Raw genomic sequence first — 20,482 nt, forward strand, 5'->3', positions numbered from 1 at the left:
GTCAGAGCAGTTCGTAGGAAAGCTTGAACTTCAGGTGGCGAATAGCGAGTCAGAAGTTATACGGTGGCAGCAAAATGTAGGCTATTAGAATCCCACTTCTGGGTGTATCCAGAGGAAATGAGAACACCATCTCAAAGATGTATCTGCACTCCCATGTTCGCTGCAGCATTACTTACAGTAGCCAAGACACAGAAACAAGCCGAGCAGCCACTGAAAGATGAATGGATAAGGGAAACCTGGTGTATAATTGCAATGCAATATCACTCAGCCATTAACAAAGAAGGAAATTCTGCCATTTGTGACAATATGGATGGACTTTGAGGATACTATGTTAAGTAAGACAAACCAGATAAAGACAAATCCCTTATGTTCTCACTTGTATGTGGAATCTAAAAGAGCTGAACTCACAGAAACAGTAGAATGGTGGTTGCTAGGGGCTAGAGGGTGTGTGAAACAGGGAGACACTGCTCAAAGGGTACAAACTCCCAACTACATCATGAATAAATTCTGGGGATCTAATGTGCACAATGGTGAGTATAATTAACAATACTGTCTTACAGACTTAGACCTTAAATGTTATAACCACATGCATAAAAAAGGTAATTATCTGAGGAGATGGAGGTGTTAGCTAACGTTATTGTAGTAATCATTTTGCAATAGATATGTGTATCAAGTCAGCACATTGTACACCTTACACTTACATGTGTTATATGTCAATAAAATCTCAAAAAAGCTGGCAGGGAAAACCTCTAGGTTGTTGGGAGGGGCCAGGGGGAGGTAGCTGTGAAAGAGAAGTCCCATGAGGTGTCTACAGTCATGCCATCTTTTTTTTTTTTCAGATAAAGAAAAAATAAGACCCAGATATTTGTCCAAGGTCCCTCAGATAAGTGGGAAAATGGGAATTCAGTTCCCTGCCTGCTGGCTCCAAGACCAATGCTCTCTCTACCCTAACACTTTGGAAACATCATGTTTTCGATTAGGATGTAGGAGAAAACCTACAGCCAGGGATAATGGGAATACTAACAATAATATACTCTGTTAATGCCTTTAAGTTTTCCACAGCAATAAAAATACTGGAATGGGCACATAGCATAGGGCATAATCTCAACAACATTCATACAACCCTTCCGTATGGACATCTACATTGGACAGAAAATGAAATTGAGGCTCACAGGCTCAGTAACTTGCCCAAGGAGAAACAAGGATTGAGTGAGGGAGCAGTGATTCCAGAAGAGGTCAATCTGGAGGCACTGTTGGGACTCCCTTAAAACTTAGGTGAGGGGGTGCCTGGGTGGTTCAGTAGGTTAAGCGTCTTCTTTCAGCTCGGGTCATGATCTTAGGGTCCTGGGATTGAGTCCCACATTGAGCTCATTGTTCAGCGGGGAGCCTGCTTCTCCCTCTCCCACTCCCCTCTGCTTGTGCTCTCTCTCTCTCTCCCTCTGTCAAATAAATAAAATCTTTAAAAAATAATAAAATAAAAAATAAAATAAAACTTAGGTACGTACCTTACACCTGTCAGGATGGCTCCTATCCAGAAAAAAAAAACAGTAAATAAACAAAAAACAAAACAAAACAAAACCTCAGGAAATAATACATGTTGGGGAGGATATGGAGAAACTGGAACCCTTGTGCGTTGCTGGTGGGAAAGTAAAATGGTGCAACTGCTGCAGAAAACAGTATGGCTGTTCCTCAAAAAAAAATTTTTTGTAATTGTCATATGCTCCAGCAGTTCCACTTCTGGATATATACCCTAAAGAATTGAAAGCAAGGTCTCAAAGAAATACCTGTATATTCTACATTCAGAGTAGCATTATTTGTAATAGCTAAAAGATGGAAGCAACCCAACTGTCTATCAACAATGAGGAGATAAACAAAATGTGGTACATACATTGGGATGGAATATTACCAGCCTTTAAAGGAAATTCTTTTAATCCTTTAAAAAAAGTTATCATGCTATAATGTAGATGAAGCTTGAAGACATTATGCTAAGTGAAAGGAACAACTACTGTATGATTCTACTTATATAAGGTATCTAAAGAGGTCAAATTCATAGAAAGAAAATAGAATGATGGTTGCCAGGGGTTGCCAGAGAAGGGGAATGAGAAGCTATTGTTTAACGAGTACAGAGTTTCAATTTTGCAAGACGAAGAAGGGTTCTGGAAATGGATTGCAACTGTATACTTAAAACTGGTGAAGATGGAAAATTTGATGTTATGTGTATTTTGCCGCAATTAAAACAAAAACTTAGGTAGGTATTATTTCTTATTTCAAAATAAGAAATAAGGCACAGAAAAGTTAAGTCTTTTTTTTATTATTATATAAATCATTTACTGCAAATCTGGACCTAGATCCTAAACCTCTTACTTGTGAGATCTTATTAGATAGTGCTCATGGTTTGGCTTTCAACTTTGACTCTGACCTGAGGTTAAGCAAATCATTATAACTTGTTGCCATGGTCCTTCCTTATGTACATACCTTGCCTGGAAATTTTTTTTTCCTACAGAATCAGGCTAATTACCTTCCTTCTCTGCACCTCTTGACTGATATCTGTAGTGTTTTTATACTACTGTCAGTCTGCCTACAGATAACAATATGATAGACAGGATATGGATGTATGACAGAGGCTTCGTCACCACCTCACATAATAGGTGCTTGGGGAGCACCTATAATGTGACCCACAGAATGTATCTCAGGGGTAAACTAAGAATCCGCCCTCACCTATACTGACAACTAACTGAGCTTAAAACATGGTATGTTCCCATATCTTTCTGTAATCTTTTCTTTCTTGAACAAAATTGCTAATGGCAAAAACTGAACACATGCTAAAAACTTAAATGACTAGACTACCAGAAGCTGTTGATGTGGGAGAAGGCAATCCAATTGCTAGAAATAGACAAAATTCTTTGAAACCTTTGAGGTGGCTTTCTTACAGTGAGCTCCCACTGTGGCAGAGACTGCTAGCCACCCATACAATATCCATCCTTCTCTTTTTTTCTTTGTAAGAGAACATCTGTATTTTTGAGGGAGGCAAAGTATCTGGGGAAAATTACCTTTTCCACATCCCTGGAAGATAGAGATGGCGAATAAGATGTTGATGGAAGTCCTTAGGCTGGATTTCTAGGAAGGAATTTAAAAGAGAGCTTATTCAACTGGCAGGTACCCTTTTGACCTTCTACCCTTTATCCTTTTTCCTTCAGTCTGACAGACATGATGGCTGGAGCTGCAGCAGCCATCTTGAGCCCATGAAGGAAGGAAAACAAGAGAATCTCAATTACTTGACATCCTTAAGACACCAAGGCAAGGTCAGCAACTCTACCTCCAGTCGTCTTGTTAAGGAAATAAGCCCTTCAGAGTTTAAAATCATGCAGTGGTGGTGGAGGGGTCTGCGCTCTCAGCCAAATGCAATTCCTAAGGAGGTATACTTAGGATCCTGAAAAGATCCTCTACCTCTGTGAAGTAAGACAATTTGTTAGAAATAAATGATGCTAAGGACAATGGTAATGATGGCATTAACCCTTATGAAGCACATTGTAGGTGGCAGGCATGAAGGCACAGAGAGGTTAGGTAATTTACCCAAGGTCTCATGGCTAATAAATGGTGAGGCTGGGCTTTAAATCCAGGCAGCCTGGCTCCAGGGTACATACGTTTAACTACAAGACAACAATATCAAACACAACAAACTAACAGACATTGCACAAACCAATCTCCACCGACACGCTAATCTTAAAGAAGCTTTGTCAATTCATTAACGAAAATTCTTACTGTATGTCATCCCTAAATTGCTCCTCTATTTGAGAAATTATTTCCTGTAGGAACTGAGATTTTTGTAGCTCTGGCAAAACATCTGACTGGTTTCATAGCTGCTTTATATAGGTCATCATAAATACTGCTTAGACCGTTACCATAGTGTCCTGATAGAAATCCCTCCTTGCCACCACCCACTACTACAAGATTAGCCTCCCAAAAGTGGAGCTCTGATCACATCACACCCTTCACCAAAGTCTTCAGTGGATCTCTGTTACCTGAATAAAGTCCAAACTCTAACCCGTATCTGCTCTCCGCTCCTTTCCCACCTGCCCACCTCTCCCCTTCACACTCCAAACCCTCCAGCCAAACTGAGCTCCTGGTTGTGCCCTGTATTCCCCTGGGATTTCCCATCCTGCACCTTGGCATATACCATCTAGTCCAGCTGGATGCACATCCTCTCTCATGCCTCCCCCAGCCCCATGTGTCCCCCACCAGACTGAATCCTCAAGACCCAAGTCAAAACCTTGTGTGCCACATTGACGGCTCCTTCTGGACAAGGACTGAGCTGTCATAGTTCTGGTCGAGAAGGAAAAGCACTGGGTTTTAGGGTCTCCCGTAAAGAGAGTAAATGTAGCCCAGCCCTGCAACAGCCCCCACTTAGACCAGAGCCAAGGACTAGGATCCCTCTCCTGCAACACTCACCCTCCTCAGCCCCCTTCCTGGTGTGTTCTCACTTCCCTCCATATTTTAGCCAATCAAAATCAACACCATGAACATTCTTCAAGCTAAAAATAGTTCCCAAAGGGAAACTTATAACCCTAAGGATCTGCAGAAAGGGGCAGGAGAAGGCCACGGAAGAGCTCTGACTAGCGCCAAGGAGTATGGCCAACATGATGCTACCGCCCTTCTGATCTACTGACCAAAATCATCCCAGTCAGGAACACCCAGAAGTCGCTTGCTCAAGGTTGTTACATCATAAGAAGGGGCTTACCTCTCCTAAACCTCAGGTGATGAGGATTGATTGCTACTGGCTGCATAGCATCTTTGCATAGGAGAACAAAATTCAGCCAAATATAAGGAATCCTCATGGCTTGCAAGGCTCACTGGTTGACACAAAATTACCGGATTCATTTACCCAAAAATATATTCTAAACCAAGCCATGCACAATATCCAAACCTAAAGCTACTCAGTATAGCTAATTTTAGATCTCAAGGAAAGCTACAACTCACAGTGTGCTCTAGGCAACTGCTCACTCCCAGGACGATACCGATACCGGTGATACTGGCTTTTCTTCCCTCACCTCACAGGCAGTTGTGAGAGGCCTCGGGGGCGGTGTGTGGCTATTTGACTCTTCCCCAGCAGCCGTCCATTCCCACGGGCACCACCCATGTCCGACTCGCTCTTCCCGCCTCCTGTACAACCAACACACCACACTGCCAGGGGAGACTTTTTTTTTAAGTTTTGAAGAAAGGAAAGGATAAGAATCCCCCAAATCAGCCACATTTAGTGGTTAATTGGCAAATCATTTGGCCATTCTCACAGTCTTGTCCCCCTCTGCTCCTCTGCCCCTGCCTGCCCCCGCCCCTGGAAAAACAAGGCAATAAATGAATGTGCTGCCAAAGAAGAGACAGGAAAAGCAACAGGGCATTTGAGTCACACATCCTTCTGGACCCCTGTTACATTGGGGGTTAGATGAATTTTTCCAAAGCACCACCAATACTCTCTTTTTAATTTAAAAATAGATTTCTCATCTCTCCCCGATCACACACGGCCCTTGCAAAGGCAGCCACGGCACGGAAGACAGTTGTTTATACCCTTTTCTTTCTCTGTCAGTGAACCCACCAATCCCTCCCCAATTTAACATTTAATTCCTTTAAATTAGGGAAAATTCTGTTTACAGCTCTAAAAGAATTTCACAAAAGGGCAGAGTCATTGTCCATGTGCTGTGTGCATCTGAGCCCAGCTCAATCCATATCTGTGTTGTGGGCAACAGAATTTCCTCAACATCCTCAAAGGAAGCGTTATTTCCTAAAAGGAAAACCACCACAGTGGAGACTGATGTTCACCTCCGGGAGCAGTCAGGCCACCACATGGGCAATCAAGAATGTGACAAATGCCAGTTCTAAAATCAGACACTGGAAGACACTGAATCAGGTTGAAAGGAGTGCCTCTTCCCAGGCCAAAGTCCACAAGGCATCCAGAAGAACCTCTTTATCGTCTCAGGCCACGAGGGAAAAGGAGGAATCATTTTAATGGGGAAAGAGTAAATAGCAGTAATAAAGGTCTGTGGTGGCACACCCCAGGTGCCTCTAGAGGTCAGGGTCCCCCCAGGATGTGACTCCAAGCGCAGGCCTCGTGCATGGGCCCTCACTTCCCTTATCAGAGCAAAATCAACACAATAGACAGTCCTCTAGCTAAAAATACTTCACAAAGGGGAAACTGTAACCCTAAGGCTGTGTAGAAAGGGACAGGAGGGAGGCTGTGGGGAAGTTCTGATGGGTGCCCAGCAGTCCCACCAACCTGAAGCTACTGCCCTTCTGGTCTAGTGACCAAAATCACCCAAGTCAGAGAAATCCAGAAGGTAGCTCAAGAAAAAAGTGAGGTTAAACAGGATTTGAGAACACCAACAGTGTCGATAGAAATACTGGCACTTAAGCCAGGAAATTCTTGTTGGCTGACAAGTGAAGCAGTTCTGTGTCCAAAAGCACTGTACAATTAAGCACAACCAATTACAACGTTTAAATCCTCGTTGATAGCTGCTCCATGAACTTCGGGACTCAGTAACACCTCCGTCACCAGCCAGTTTACCAATTATTTCCTTTACAGCCGCACGATTTAAGATAAGGACACTCATGTGGGATAGGTCAGCAGCAGGAAGAATGATATCTCCACCAGAATGATACCTGCACCAGCACGGCATCTCAGTAACACGGTATCAGAGACGGAGACTGTTCTTATTCAAAGAGTCACTGAAGTGAGGTGGAACCATAGGGAGGCAGTTTAGTTTGGTTCTGAGGTCAAGGTAACTGATCCCATTACTCTGTTTTATTTCTTATGTTTTAATGGTAGAACAGTGCAATATTTCCTCCAGGCAAAGGAACACATACAGCGCATGCATCTAAGTTATGAAGCATACTGGGAATTCAGCACCCATCATCATGAGGGCACGGGGTACAGCCATCACAAGGGAGTCCTGCCAAGAGGACATATTTTCATCTCTATTAGTCAGGCTCTTTGAATCTGATCCAGTGATGAATAACTACTCCAGATTTTAGAAGCTTCTCCTGAAACTCATGGTCTACCAGGATTAAGGCATTCCCAGGAATACACTGAGGAGGACAGGTTTCCTTTACAAGTCAATCAAGTGAAATAAAGCCAAGCCCCTCCAAGTCCTCACCTACAAAACATGCCACCCAGTGTTAACAGTGAGTTAGGAAGGTCACATCCACAAGGTATGTACGAACCATTATATTAAAGGTACTCAGCAAGGGGCGCCTGGGTGGCTCAGATGGTTAAGCGTCTGCCTTCGGCTCAGGTCATGATCCCAGGGTCCTGGGATCGAGCCCCGCATCAGGCTCCCTGCTTGGCAGGAAGCCTGCTTCTCCCTCTCCCTCTAACGTTCCCCCTGCTTGTGCTCTCTCACCCTCTCTGTCAAATAAATAAATAAAATCTTTAAAAAAATAAAGGTACTCAGCTATATTCGTGCCAAAGACTTGGCACTGCATCCAAAGAAAGGAGGCCATATGAAAGGCAAAAGGTGAGAAAGACTTGCTCCTCCTTACCTCTTCAACCTTTCTCCAATTCTATTCACTATCCTATTCACTCCCTCTGAGTTTTAAACCAAGAAAGCACAGAAGTTCAGGGGGAAAGGGCATAGCCCTCAGCATTGCATGGAGAGGTGGCAAGAGCTCCCTAATCCTGGAGAGGTCTAATGCCCACACACCCCTTTCCTAATGTCCCCAAACAGGACACCCAGTACCCATCCCAGTTCTGTGTCTTAGACGTCTGTGGACTTGGCCGTGGTATTTTACTACTCTATATGCCTGTTTCATCATCTGTGCTTAATCATAGCCATTCCACAGAAAAGGACCACATCAGATAAAGTATGTGAAGGCCCTTTTAAGCTGATTATTATTGTATACATGTTCGTGTACTGTCAATTTATTATTATTATTAATTAGAAGATACTGAGGGCAAGATCAGAAAACAGGGCCAGGGCTAGATTAAAGGGTATGTTATCCTATATTCTGATTAAATGCTTACAGTGAGACAGGTACATCTTTTCAGGAAAGAAGTTAACCCTTCTTTAGATCTTAGAACTTAAAGTTACTCAGTGACCCGCTGATGCCTCTTGATATTAGAATTCATTCTCATTTAAGGAACATTTTCTACCTATGTATTATGCCAGGGGCGATGCTGGAGACCAGGAATACAGTGATAAACAAGAAAGCAAGGTCCTACCCTCAAGGGGTTTATATTCTAGTTGGGGGAGGGGAGACAATAAGCAAGTGAACAAAGTAACAGACATTTTCTATGACCGTAGTGCTAAGAAGGAAATAAATAAGGTACAATCTTTAGTCTAGCTGGTGACGGCGGGGGGGGGGGGGGGGGGGGGGGGCGGCTATTTTGGAGGGGCTGGTCAAGGAAGGCCTGCCTGAAGAGATACAATTTAAATTAAGAGAATAATGTGGTTCCCAGTAGAGGGAAAAGCAAGTGCTCCTGGGGCTCCGAAGCCCTTGGTAAGTTCAAGAGCCTCGAAGACAGCCAGGATGGCTGAATGCTTTAACACACTGCTTCTCAGCTTGGCAAGCAGTGGAATCACCGGGAGAGCCTGAGGAGCCATGGATGTTTGAGTCTGCTCCCGGACTCAAATATGACTGTCCCCGTGCAGCCTGGGCATGCGGAGTTCGCTAGGCTCCCCAGATGTTTCTGAAGCACAGCCCAGGCTGAGACCCACACAGGGTAAGACAGCAAATAAGGCTCAGGACAGAGTCCTGAGGCACCTGGGGATTGAGCCCTCCCATTTGTAAAGGTCACTTCAGAACCTTTGTTCCAGTCAGCGACAACACCAAACACGAGTGAAGGCCAGGTTGGAGGGCATGTTCACGGTAGGTGTAAATGACTAATTACTTTTTATTTTCACTTCACAGCCTGGAAGGAGGCAAGACAATGTGTATGAAATATTACTCCCTGGAGGCTGACGGTTCCTCCTGAAGGAATACTTCTAGGAAAACATTGCAACTAAATCGTCTTAATCCATATCCCCTCAAATTGTCTGCAACTTTTGAATTAAAGTGTCAAAAAATACCAAAAACGAAGGCATAAATTAATTATCTCTGCCATCCCATAAAATGCATAATTAAAAAATTAGCACAGCATGACTATATATGGGGAGCGAACAGGGTCTGTGGTCCATATGTCGAGAAACAATGACCAGCTGAGAGTCAGCTGGGCAAGCTTGCTGCTGTCATCTGGTTTCTTTTACGGCACATATCATAAGGTGGTAAAATTATCTGTAAAAGGATGGTTCCGGCAAAAGAAGTAGATCATCGTTACCATCGTATGCTTGGTGACAGGAAGCACACCAAAGTCACTACAGTGGTTTCCTCCAGGAAGGGAAGGAGAGGAACAAAGAACACCTTTATCAGAAGTATTTTATTGCTTTCATTTCAAAAAAATCTGAGGCAAACATAGCACAATGTTATAAATATTCATTAATTCTAGGGAGTGGTCCATGAGTGCTTGCGGTATTACTGTCTGCACTTTTCTGTATGAAAAAGAAAAGAGAACATGTTGAATCAGTAAAACTTCATTTAACACTTCTTGTATAATGTGTTAAATTGGGCTGAAACCCTGTAATTATTCCTTACTTACTGTTTGCCAGTTTCAGAGACAATGCTCCTGAATTCATCACCAGCATTTGTGCTCCTGTTACATTAACACTCGAGAGCTGTGAAATACTTTGTAGATTGTCTACTTCACATTTTTCCCTCCTATTCAACTGAACCACCCCTTAAACTCCTCTCTGACATTTCTCCCAAAAGTCCTGCAGAAAGAAGGATTAATTAGATAGCTCCCCTATTCTGCAAGGAGGACTGACTCTGTGGTTCACCACTCCACCAGAATCCTGCTGCTATCTTAGAGGTTTTTGGTCAATCTTTATGCATTCTTTTTTTTCTTAATTTATACTTTCAATATAAATATATTTGTATTTCAAATTTATTTGAAATAAATTCAGAGGGCAATTTAACTTTAGGTTCTTACGTGTTTTTAAAGGATAATTCAGAGTCCGCGTGCCAAGTCAGGCCCAACAAAAAGTAAGTAATCATCAAAAGTGATAGTTGAGTAGTGCTGGCGGGGGGAGAAAAGACAGAAGTTGGAAATTTTAAAACTGCTGTTTTCATCCTGAAATGTTTATCAATCAGTTTTACAGCAGCAGCAAACATTTCCCTGTTGCAGGAAGGTGGGGCAGAGAGGAAGCAGAAAAAGACACAAAGGAAGAGATTCTAACAAGTTCAACAATAAATTTTAAGAGGACTCAGTTTGGTGATGAAATATAATAGATCAAATCTTGCATGCTCAATGTCAGGAAGTAACGTATTCCAACACTGTGGCACCTATTTAAAGGGACAGCACAAATAAAACTTACATGGAAGCCTTTTTTTTTTTTAATTTTTTTTTTAAGATTTTATTTATTTGACAGAGAGAGACACAGCGAGAAAGGGAACACAAGCAGGGGAAGTGAGAGAGGGAGAAGCAGGCTTCCCGCGGAGCTGGGAGCCCAATGTGGGACCCGATCCCAGGACCCTGGGATCATGACCTGAGCCGAAGGCAGATGCTTAACTACTGAGCCCCCCAGATGCCCCCTATATGGCAGCTTTTATAGTGCAAACTCCTAATCAACGTTATTACACTTAAAAAGTAGTATTTTTCAGAACCTTAAGTCCCCAGTGTATCTCAGGCAATTAAGAAGGAAGAACACAGGGGTGCCTGGGTGGTTCAGTCAGTTAAGCGTCTGCTTTGGGCTCAGGTCATGATCCTGGAGTCCTGGGATCGAGCCCTGCATCAGGCTCCCTGCCCAGTGGGGAGTCTGCTTCTCCCTCTCCCTCTGTCCCTCCCCTCTGCTTGTTCTCGCTCTCAAATAAATAAATAATCTTAAAAAAAAGAGAGAGAGAGAGAGAGAGAGAGAGAGAAGAAGAACATTGAGCATCCCCTAATTTACATCTATTCCCAGCTGACATGTGCCTTGCTTCCAGGAGGCCACTTCCCGCCTCTTTGCTGTGATGTCCCACACTCTGCAAAACTATGTAAGGATAAACTGACAGCATGTGGCATCTTTGATGTGCCTGGCACCAGTGGGCCAGCCACTTTCAAATCTTACTTCATTGACTCTTCCCAAGAACCCCAAATATGGTATCAGCTCCATTTTACCAGTGAGGAAGCTATGTGCCCAAGATCACAGAAGTAATAAAGTGGTGAAGCCAGGTTAGAATTCAGAGCTATTCAGCTTCAAAACTCATGCTCCTTCCCGTATACTCCAGCCAAATTCACAGGATCAGTGAGAGGACAGATGTGCCAAGATTTTAGCTGCCTGCACCAGGGGACCAAGGAAAGGTTGTGATGGCACTTTGTCAATTCACATTGCCTACCTCTATCACTGAACACTCTGTTCCTGAAAATTCATTCAGCTTGCTCTCCAAGGGCCCAAATGGCCCTGGAGTGCTTCTACTGAACTGCATGCCCACAAATCTCTTCCTTAGGAAATATTGAGGGCAAGATCAGAAAACAGGGCCAGGGCTGGATAAAAGCGTATGTTGCCCTACATTCTGATTAAATGCTTACAGTGAGACAGGTACATCTTTTCAGGAAAGAAGTTAAACCTTCTTTAGATCTTAGAAAGAACTTAAACCGGGTGCCTGGGTGGCTCAGTTGGTTAAGCGACTGCCTTCGGCTCAGGTCATGATCCTGGAGTCCCGGGATCGAGTCCCGCATCAGGCTCCCTGCTGAGCAGGGAGTCTGCTTCTCCCTCTGACCCTACCCCCTCTCATGTACTCTCTCTATCTCATTCTGTCTCTCAAATAAATAAATAAATAAATAATTTTTTTAAATAAAAAAAGAAAGAACTTAAACCAAGTTTCTGCACTCCAACCACCACCATTGAAACACAGAAGCACCACCCACTGCATTTTTTAAAATTACCTTCCTGGCCAAAATGGTCCCAAGAAAGAAAAAAATTGCACAGATGGCAATTTCTGTTACCTCACTAAAGATGGGTGACCATCTCACTGAGGTCCCTAAATGCACAGATAGCAGCACAAGTGGGATATTCAAAATGGTGAGGGGGCAGAGTTTGACAGGGAGAATCCCAGCTGTGGCTTTGAACAATGAACCCAATAACCATAACTGACTGCTGTACGAGCTATGAGGTGGACCCTGTGCAGAAGTTTCAAACACGTCATCATAAGGAAGCACCGTCATGATCCTCCCTGCCAACAAAAAATATGTTCAAGAAACAGCCTAAAATGTCCTCTCTTTTCCCCGCCTCCCAACACTCTATCCCATCACTCTCAGGAAAGCTCACCTAGCTAGTCCCCATCTACTCTAATAGCTCCCTGATCCTGAATTTCCAGATTCTCCTTTATCGCTGAATTCCCAATTGCTGCTGGTTTGTGAGATCCTAAGCCATTCCACAAGGAAGTGCCTCTGGACGCTGTCAAAGGTACACAGAGCCATTGGACAATTTCTGCTCTCAGGAAGGGGAGCCATGCTGAATAGAGAGGGATAATGAGCCCGTAAGAGATCTGGGGGGCACAAAAGAGAGAGTGGCAGGGAGGGAAGTTCATGAGAGGCCTCAGGTAAGAGGTAGCTGTATTTCAATGGGCTTTAGATGCTGAGTTGGATTTCTCTCAAAGAAAATTTTGTAAAGAGGGATGAAGATTTAGTAGATATATGAGTTGAATTAGGCCCCCCCCGAAAAAGATATGTGGAAGCCCTAACCCCCACTACCTCAGAATGAGACCTTATTTGGAAACAGGGTTGTTGCAGATGTAATGGGATAAGATGAGATCATCCTGGAGCAGAGCGGGCCCTTAGTTCAAAAGAACTGGCATCCTTCAAAGAAGACAACCCTGTGAAGATAGGGACACATGGGAGAACACCAGGTGACAATCGTCTGAGATTGGAGAGACATAGCCACAAGCCAAGGAGCACCAAGGGGTGCTGGCAAAACACCAGACTCTATGAAGAGGCGAGGGAGGACTCTCCCCTCCAGGTTCCAGAGGGAACATGGCCCTGCCCACACCTTGATTTTGACCTTCAGCCTTCGGAACGGAAACAAAACATTTCTGTTTTTTAAGCCACCCAGTGTGTGGTACTCTGTCATGGCAGCCCTAAGAAACTAATACAGTAGGCGATTTGAAGAAAGAGAAAAAACAAGATGTGGTGAAAGGCAACCACAGAAGATATTTTTAAAAAAATCTTCCTGTAACTTACAGAAGACCTATGCCCTACTTTACTCGGATTAGAATGACTCCACCTCAACATCCTCTCCTCTGCGGAGAGGAGAGGAGCCCTGTGGAAACAGGGCTCTCTGTCTTCACCTCCCTTCCTCTTAGCTTGTCTTTAAATAAAGGAGCTTTTTCTCCTTTCAAAGGCTAGATCTGCCACCTTGCTTTAATTACTTTAATCCAAGGACTTCCCATTCATCATTTCCATATTTTACTCCACTTATTTCACATTTTGGTTGTCTGCTGGGTAAACCACACATACTTCCTGCAATTCCACTTCCCCCTTCCCACTCCCCACCTGCTGACCTCCCCATCTGTTCTACTTAAAAGAAGCCTAGGGTAGGGGCGCCTGGGTGGCTCAGTCAGTTGGGCATCTGTCCGACTCTTGTTGATTTCAGCTCAGGTCAGGATCATAGGGTCCTGAGATCAAACCCTGCACTGGGCTCTGCACTCGGTGGGGAACCTGCTTCCCTCTCCCCCTCCCTTTGCCCCTCCCCCCACTTGAGCACTCCCTCTCTCGTAAATAAATCTTTTAAAAAATGAAAATAAAAATAAAAGAAGCTAGCGTAGATTCCTCTACTTTCTCATCACCCATTCACAGCTCTTCATTAAGATGACCTCTCTGGACCTGCCTATGGAAACTATTATGGAAGGACACCAATTAGTCTGCCTGATCACTGACTCCTACAGACACTATCATTTTCACTCTCCACAAATTCTTTGCATTGCTTCAGACTAGTGCCCACTTTCTCACCGCATGAAATGCTCTCTTCTTCTGGCTCCTGGAAGAACACACTCCCCTAGTTCCCCACTCACCTCCCTGACTGCTCCTTTTCTGTTTCCTTCCTGGGTCAAGATCCTCTCAGTGCTCCTTTGCTACCTAAGGAAAGTACCACCATACTCTGTATTGACCTCTGTTATAGCAATTCTTAGTATTCGCCCCAGGGTTACCTTCAATCAATCACAGCTTACCTTTGAATACCATTACTCTGCTCCACATGTAGGGTAAGGGCCTTACTGTGGTATATTCCTAATTCCTCACTCCTCTTACTTGTGCTATTACTGTCATACATATGAAAAAGTAGCTTATGGGCACCAGGGTGGCTCAGTGGGTTGGGCATCTGACTCTCGGTTTCAGCTCAGGTCATGATCTCAGGGTTGTGGGATCGAGCCCTGCACTGGCTCTGCGCTCCGCGGGAAATCTGCTTGATATTCTCTATATCCCTCTCCCTCTGCCCGTCCCCTCCCCTATGCATTCGAGTGCTCTCTCTCTAATAAATAAATCTTTTAAAAAATTAAAACTAAGGCAGAAATATACAACACAGTGCAACTATTTTGCTTTGGACAATGTTCTTTTAGAGTGAAAAATAAGAAAAATTGAATTTTATTTTACCTTTGTTTATTTCATATAAAGTGTTCTTCATTTCTCTGTATAGACCCAAAATTCTATCTGGCATCACAATCCTACTGTCTAAAGACCTTTCTTTAACATTTCTTATAGAGTTGGTATGCTGGCAATGAATTTCCAGTATTGTTTTGTTTTGTTTTGTTTTGTTTTCTGGCATTCCAATAAAGTATTTCTTAGACTGTCTGATACCATCCCATAGTTCTCAGATGTTCTGTTCTGTCTTTGTTTTCTTCTCTTGTTGATTTTACTTTTTTTTTTCTCTTTGTGTTTCAATTTGGTTTATTTCTATTGCCCCATCTGATTTTGCCCGTTTTCCACCTCTTCTATTAGAGCACTTAGCCTATTTAATCATAGTTATTTTAAACTCCCTGCCAGGGGTGCCTGGGTGGCGCACTTGGTTGCGTGTCCAACTCTTGGTTTGGGCTCAGGTCATGGCCTCATGGGTCAGGAGATTGAGCCCCACATCAGGCTTAGTGCTGGGTGGGATGGGGGTGGGGGGTATGGAGTCTGGTTGAAGATTCTTCTCTCTGCCCCTCCCCACACTCACACATGCCCTCTCTCTCAAATAAATAAATCTTGAAGCAAACAAACAAACAAACTCCCTGCCAGATAGTTCCAATATCTATGACATATCCAGTCTGGTTCTAATGTTTGCTTTGTCTGCTGGTTTTTGTGTTCATAGTTTTTTTTTTCTTGCCTTTTCATATGCCTCATAATTTTTTATTGAAAGTTGGACATCTTAGATAAGAGAGCAGAGACTGAAGTAAATATTTTTTTAATGCCTGGAAATGGCTATGCCTTTCCTTCTGCCAGGCCTTTAGTGTAAGGGTTTAGAACTAATTAGAACTAATCTAATGGGGAGCTGGGCTAGCTTTGAAGTCTGTTGTTGCTATGGTAATCCTCAGGGACCCACAGACTAGTGACACCCTGAGCTCGGAGTAAGGGTGAATGCCAGAGTCTACTTGTTTTCCAATGACTGCTGCACCCTGGGCCTTAAGTCTTTTCTTTTCACCATGCCTCAGAGAAAGTCTGCCTCTTGCAAATTAGTTGCTATTCCATGCTTTGCTAGCCTGGTGGTGGAGTGAGGGGGTAGAGGGCGTCCTCAGTTTTTCTGATTAACCCTCAGTGTTAAGCAGGTTCTATATCCCTGGATCTTGGGGAGGATGGCCTACCTAGTGATCCTGCGCATGCTTCAGTAATCCTGCCCTCTCCCGAATTCATAGTCCTGAATCCAGTTTGTAATCTTTCCTCGCCCCCACCAAAGGGTTGAGATTTTTTTTTTCCAGTTTTCTTCCCCAGCTACAGAAAGATTTCACCAGTCCCCAAAAGATGATGGTGTCTGTTGCATCCCTCCCAAAGCAAAGCTTCTGTTCTATAGGGGAGATACAAAAGAAATTCAGGCAAAGTTTCTTGCCCTTCCCAGAGCAGCTATTTGTTCCCACTTTCTCCACCTTTCCTGGGAGGGACTGGTATGGCTCATGGAGAAAAAACCTGCAAGCGAGTACAGATACCAGCTCCTATTTGCAACCCCAGGGGCTCCACTCACTTTCACCAGGGCACACGCAGTTAGCCTCCGTCATTCTCCAGGTGCGCTGGCCAAAGTCTTCTTACCGGTCTCCCGGCCGCAGCTCACGAGGTACCTTAGTGCTTCTGTCTCACCCGGCCCTGCCCACGCCCGCCTTTCCCCACGTTCTGGATCTCGCACCTTCAGCACTCTCCTTGGTTCAAGAACAGTTGTTCACTTGCTCTTTGTACAGCTTTTTTCACTGGAAAGTGGAGAACAAAGTGCTTTCCAGATCTTTCCATCCTTCTACATCTTCAACTGGAAAAACGAAATACCTCTTTGCATTTTCAACCTATTCCCTCCACCAAGAATGACCTTCCTATCCCTCGATATATGTATCTGCACTATGCAGATGTTGGGATTTTTGCATAAGTATCATCTTAAGAAATAACTGCTTTTGACAGAGGAGAGGAATGGCAGGGGCCATTTGGGACTCCACTGAGTCCCAAACACAGTGCTCGGTGCTTTTGCATTTTCTAATTTAAGCCTCATAATTTTAAGCCTCATAAATTAAAAGGTATATCTGTTATGAACCAAATCTGTGAAATTAGGGAACAGAAGCTCGGTAACTTGCGGAAGGTCACATAACTAATGAGTGGCAAAGTCAAGATTCGGAAGTCCAGCCGTCCAAAGGCTGTTCCCACCCCGCAGCACTGCCTGCCGGCTCCACAGGGCCTGGAAGCCTGTGCAGTGATTGCATGGTGCTTCCATTCACGGTGGACACGGAGGCCTCGGAGAACCACCCAGCACTGACCACTTGACACAAACTCTTGTGACCATAAAGGGCCTTTCATGAGGCTTGGGTGGGGGTTGGGAGCCGCCTGCTGAGATGCCCACACTCTTTCAGAAAAGACCATTACAGAAGCACAGCCTGTCTGTTGGCCAAACCATCGGGGTCCATTGTCACTGCCAGGCCTCTGCACCTGAGCCTTGCAGGCATCAGGGAGGGACAGGGCACCTACTGAGTGGCCACTGAAGGAAGTCTGTGTAGGACTGAGCTTCCCTTTACCCCCCCCTCACACGGCCCGACCAGGCTCACTAAGTAGCTAATGAGCAACTTCCATTTCCTTGGAGGAGGCCACGGCCATTGTATCTCATCCAACACAGGTTCAAGGGAAAGCTACCTGGTGTGACAGAAAAAAGGTAGCACAAATTTACTATGTCACTGCTGCCATGGCCTATGTAACAATGGATTGTTACTTTTCTTCTTACAACTGGGGAAAACCTCTTCTAGGGGGCTCACAGAGACAGAGAACAATAGAAGAGGAGATTACTGACAAGGTGACAGCACAGTGACCCTTCAAGCCTCAAGGCTATGAGTTCACTGCTAGGTCCCCAGACTCTGTGTGTATAGTATATGGGTTCTGACAAATGCAATAAGTCACATAATCACCACAGACTATGTAACCACAGTAAAAAACAGTTCTGCTACTCCCAAAAGTCTCTCGTGCCTCCTCTTTGTGCCATTTTGGGATGAGGGCAACATCAAACAGCTAGTATGCCCTGGTTCCCAGGACCCCATTCCCTGCGTTCCTGATCGGGACCAAGTTAGCAACAACCCCAGCTTGGTCATCCAGGAACCACGAACCTACCTCATATTCCTATAGGCTCTTTTCTTCAAGGCAAGAGACCATTTCTAGTTTCTCACACTTTAACTCCAAAAGCATTCCCTGATCTAGCCTTGGGCATTGCTATATTCACCAAATATCCCTGTGGCCACGAAGCCTACAACAGGCCCTGCCCTGTCCACCCGGCCACAGGCTACAGCAGGATGGGCCGGGGCCCCCACAAGCTCTCTCCCTGGAGATCCAGAGCTCAGTGCCGACAGTCCCCATTTTGGATGCCTGAAAGGTTCAAAACATAAAAGGCTTTCATTTCTTATCCATTTTCTTGTTTACAAAGTAAAAGCCAAAGCTGCAACAAATTTGTACAATTTGTACAAATTGTACAACAAATTTGTACAATTCCCATGCTGTGTGCACAATTCCTATGCTTCGGAAATACATGGTCACTGGAAATGCATCTGTGTTTTTAAAATGATCTAATTGAACACATTCTCTTTTCTTTTTTCTTGCCATCAGTGGTACTGTTTTTATTTTATATGAACTGATAATTATCGTATGCCATGTTTCCCTATCATGAACACTTAGTAATTTTCAAAAACACTACTTTGATCATGTTACTTCCCTGCCCACAAACACTTGACAGTTTGCCATTGTTTACCTGATAAAGTCCAAGCCATTTAGCCATCCCTAGATTTGCCCACTTTGCCTCCCAGGATACCTCCACACAAAGATCTGCTCTGATTAAACAGGACTTATTTTTTCCAAACTCCCCCTGCCTCTTCTGCAAGTGTCACCACCCCCACGAAACCCTCTCAGGCCAAGAATAGGAATGAACTTCCTCCCTCACTGGGATTTCTAGAACCCAATCTCTTCAACAGCCTACGCTAGCTTGAGCTGTTATGGTTGTTGACAGGTCTCCTCTCACCCTGCAAGATATCCCAGGATCAGAAAGAGTTGAGCTTCTCCTGAGAAACTGTCTTTCCCTTATGGACACTGTGAATTGGGTAAGGAATTCTTGCCCTCTTCCCTGCTGACTGCTAAAAAGCAGACAGCTAAATTTGTCTCCTACTTCTAGCAAAATATACAGGACCTTATGGCATATATTTTGTATAGTAACTTAAACTTCAGCCCTGGCTCAAATCATAGGTCCCTACCCTTATTTTTTTCTTTGACTCATTTGTCTTTCTGACTTGTATTTATTTTATCTTGCTACGTGCATGTATGTTTTTGGAGCAAGGATGAGAATATGTGATAGAGAGTGAAATTCATTCCTGACCGTGCCTGGCACAGACATCCTGCACTCTCCATGATACAAAGTTGGCAAGAGGCGGTTAACATGTTGTATCTGTCATTATATGAAGATACATCTGGAAGTGAGCACAAGTTCTTCGGGTTGCTGCTGCTGTTACGACCAACCAGGACTCACAAGGCACTTTAACCCTGTTACAGTGAACAACACCAAAGCCCTGATCTGGCTGGAAGTCAAAATTTCCCATTCCTTTATAGTATTTTCAGAAAAACTGCAAGAATATCCATACATGCTTAAAAACAGAACTACTCCACAACCTAGCAATTACACTACTAGGTATTTATCCAAAGAATACAACCATAGTGACCCAAAGAGGCACCTGCACCCCGATGTTTATAGCAGCAATGTCCACAATAGCCAAACTGTGGAAAGAGCCAGCTGTCCATCGGCAGATGAATAGATAAAGAAGATGTGGTATATCTACACAATGAAATACTACTCAGCCTTCAAAAAGAATGAAATCTTGCCATTTGCAACAACACGCATGGGACTAGTGGGTATTAGGCTAAGCAAAATAAGTCAATCAGAGAAAGACAAATACCATATGATTTCACTTGTGTAAAATTTAAGAAACAAAACAGATGCACATAGGGGAAGGGAAGGAAAAATAAAATTAGATGTGATGTAATGAGCACTGGGTATTATGTAAGACTGATGAATCACTGACCTAATAAAAATAGGTCAAAAAGAGAAACTAATAATACATTGTTAATTAATTGCATTTAAATTTTAAAAATATTTTTAAAATATATTAAAAATAAGTAAATAAATAAACAAACAAACAAACATAAAAACAGAGAGGGAGGCAAACCATAAGAGACCCTTAACTATAGGGAACAAACTGAGGGCTGCTGTAGGGGAGGTGGGTGGGGGGAAGAGGTAATTGGGTGATGGGCATTAAGGAGGGCACATGATGTTATGAGCACTGGGTGTTACATGCAACTGATGAATCACAAAATTCTACCCCTGAAACTAACAATATACTATATGTTAACTAAATTGAATTTAAATAAAAAATTTTAAAATAAAAAGAATATCCAAACTTGCTGAAGCTGTCTACAGATTCAATGCAACCCCTATTAAAATTCCAGTGACATTTCTCACTGAAACAGGAAAAATATTCCTAAAATTCACCCAGAACCAGAAAAGACCCCAACTAGCTAAAGCAATCTTAAGCAAGAAAAACAAAGGCATCATACTTCCTGATTTCAAACTATGTTAATAATAACAGTATGGTATAGTAATAATAAAAGTATGGTATTGGCATAAAAACAAAGGCACAGATCAATGGAACAGAATAGAGAGCCCAGAAATAAACCCATGCATAACAGTCAATGGATTTGTGACAAATGTGCCAAGAATACACAATGGGGAAAGACAGT

General features: G+C 43.6%; 1 protein-coding gene across 7 annotated transcripts in view; it reads right to left on the reverse strand.

Annotated features, from left to right (window-relative positions):
• The window catches only part of CSGALNACT1 (chondroitin sulfate N-acetylgalactosaminyltransferase 1), a 337,597-nt gene that overhangs the window by 285,586 nt on the left and 31,529 nt on the right, over positions 1–20,482 (reverse strand). Inside the window, exons 2-3 of one of the 7 annotated variants that reach the window (XM_035726078.1) lie at positions 3,051–3,117; positions 1,506–1,527 (exon numbers count right to left, since the gene is read on the reverse strand). The exons of 4 other annotated variants lie outside the window; for them this stretch is intronic. The gene's annotated coding sequence lies outside the window, so the exon portion shown is untranslated. Of the gene's footprint in view, positions 1–1,505; positions 1,528–3,050; positions 3,118–4,977; positions 5,115–20,482 lie in introns of those variants that run through there. 2 more of the 7 variants (XM_027598293.1, XM_027598294.2) reach the window with 2 other exon arrangements.

The sequence above is a fragment of the Zalophus californianus genome, chromosome 2, assembly GCF_009762305.2.
Source record: "Zalophus californianus isolate mZalCal1 chromosome 2, mZalCal1.pri.v2, whole genome shotgun sequence".
NCBI lineage: Eukaryota > Metazoa > Chordata > Mammalia > Carnivora > Otariidae > Zalophus > Zalophus californianus.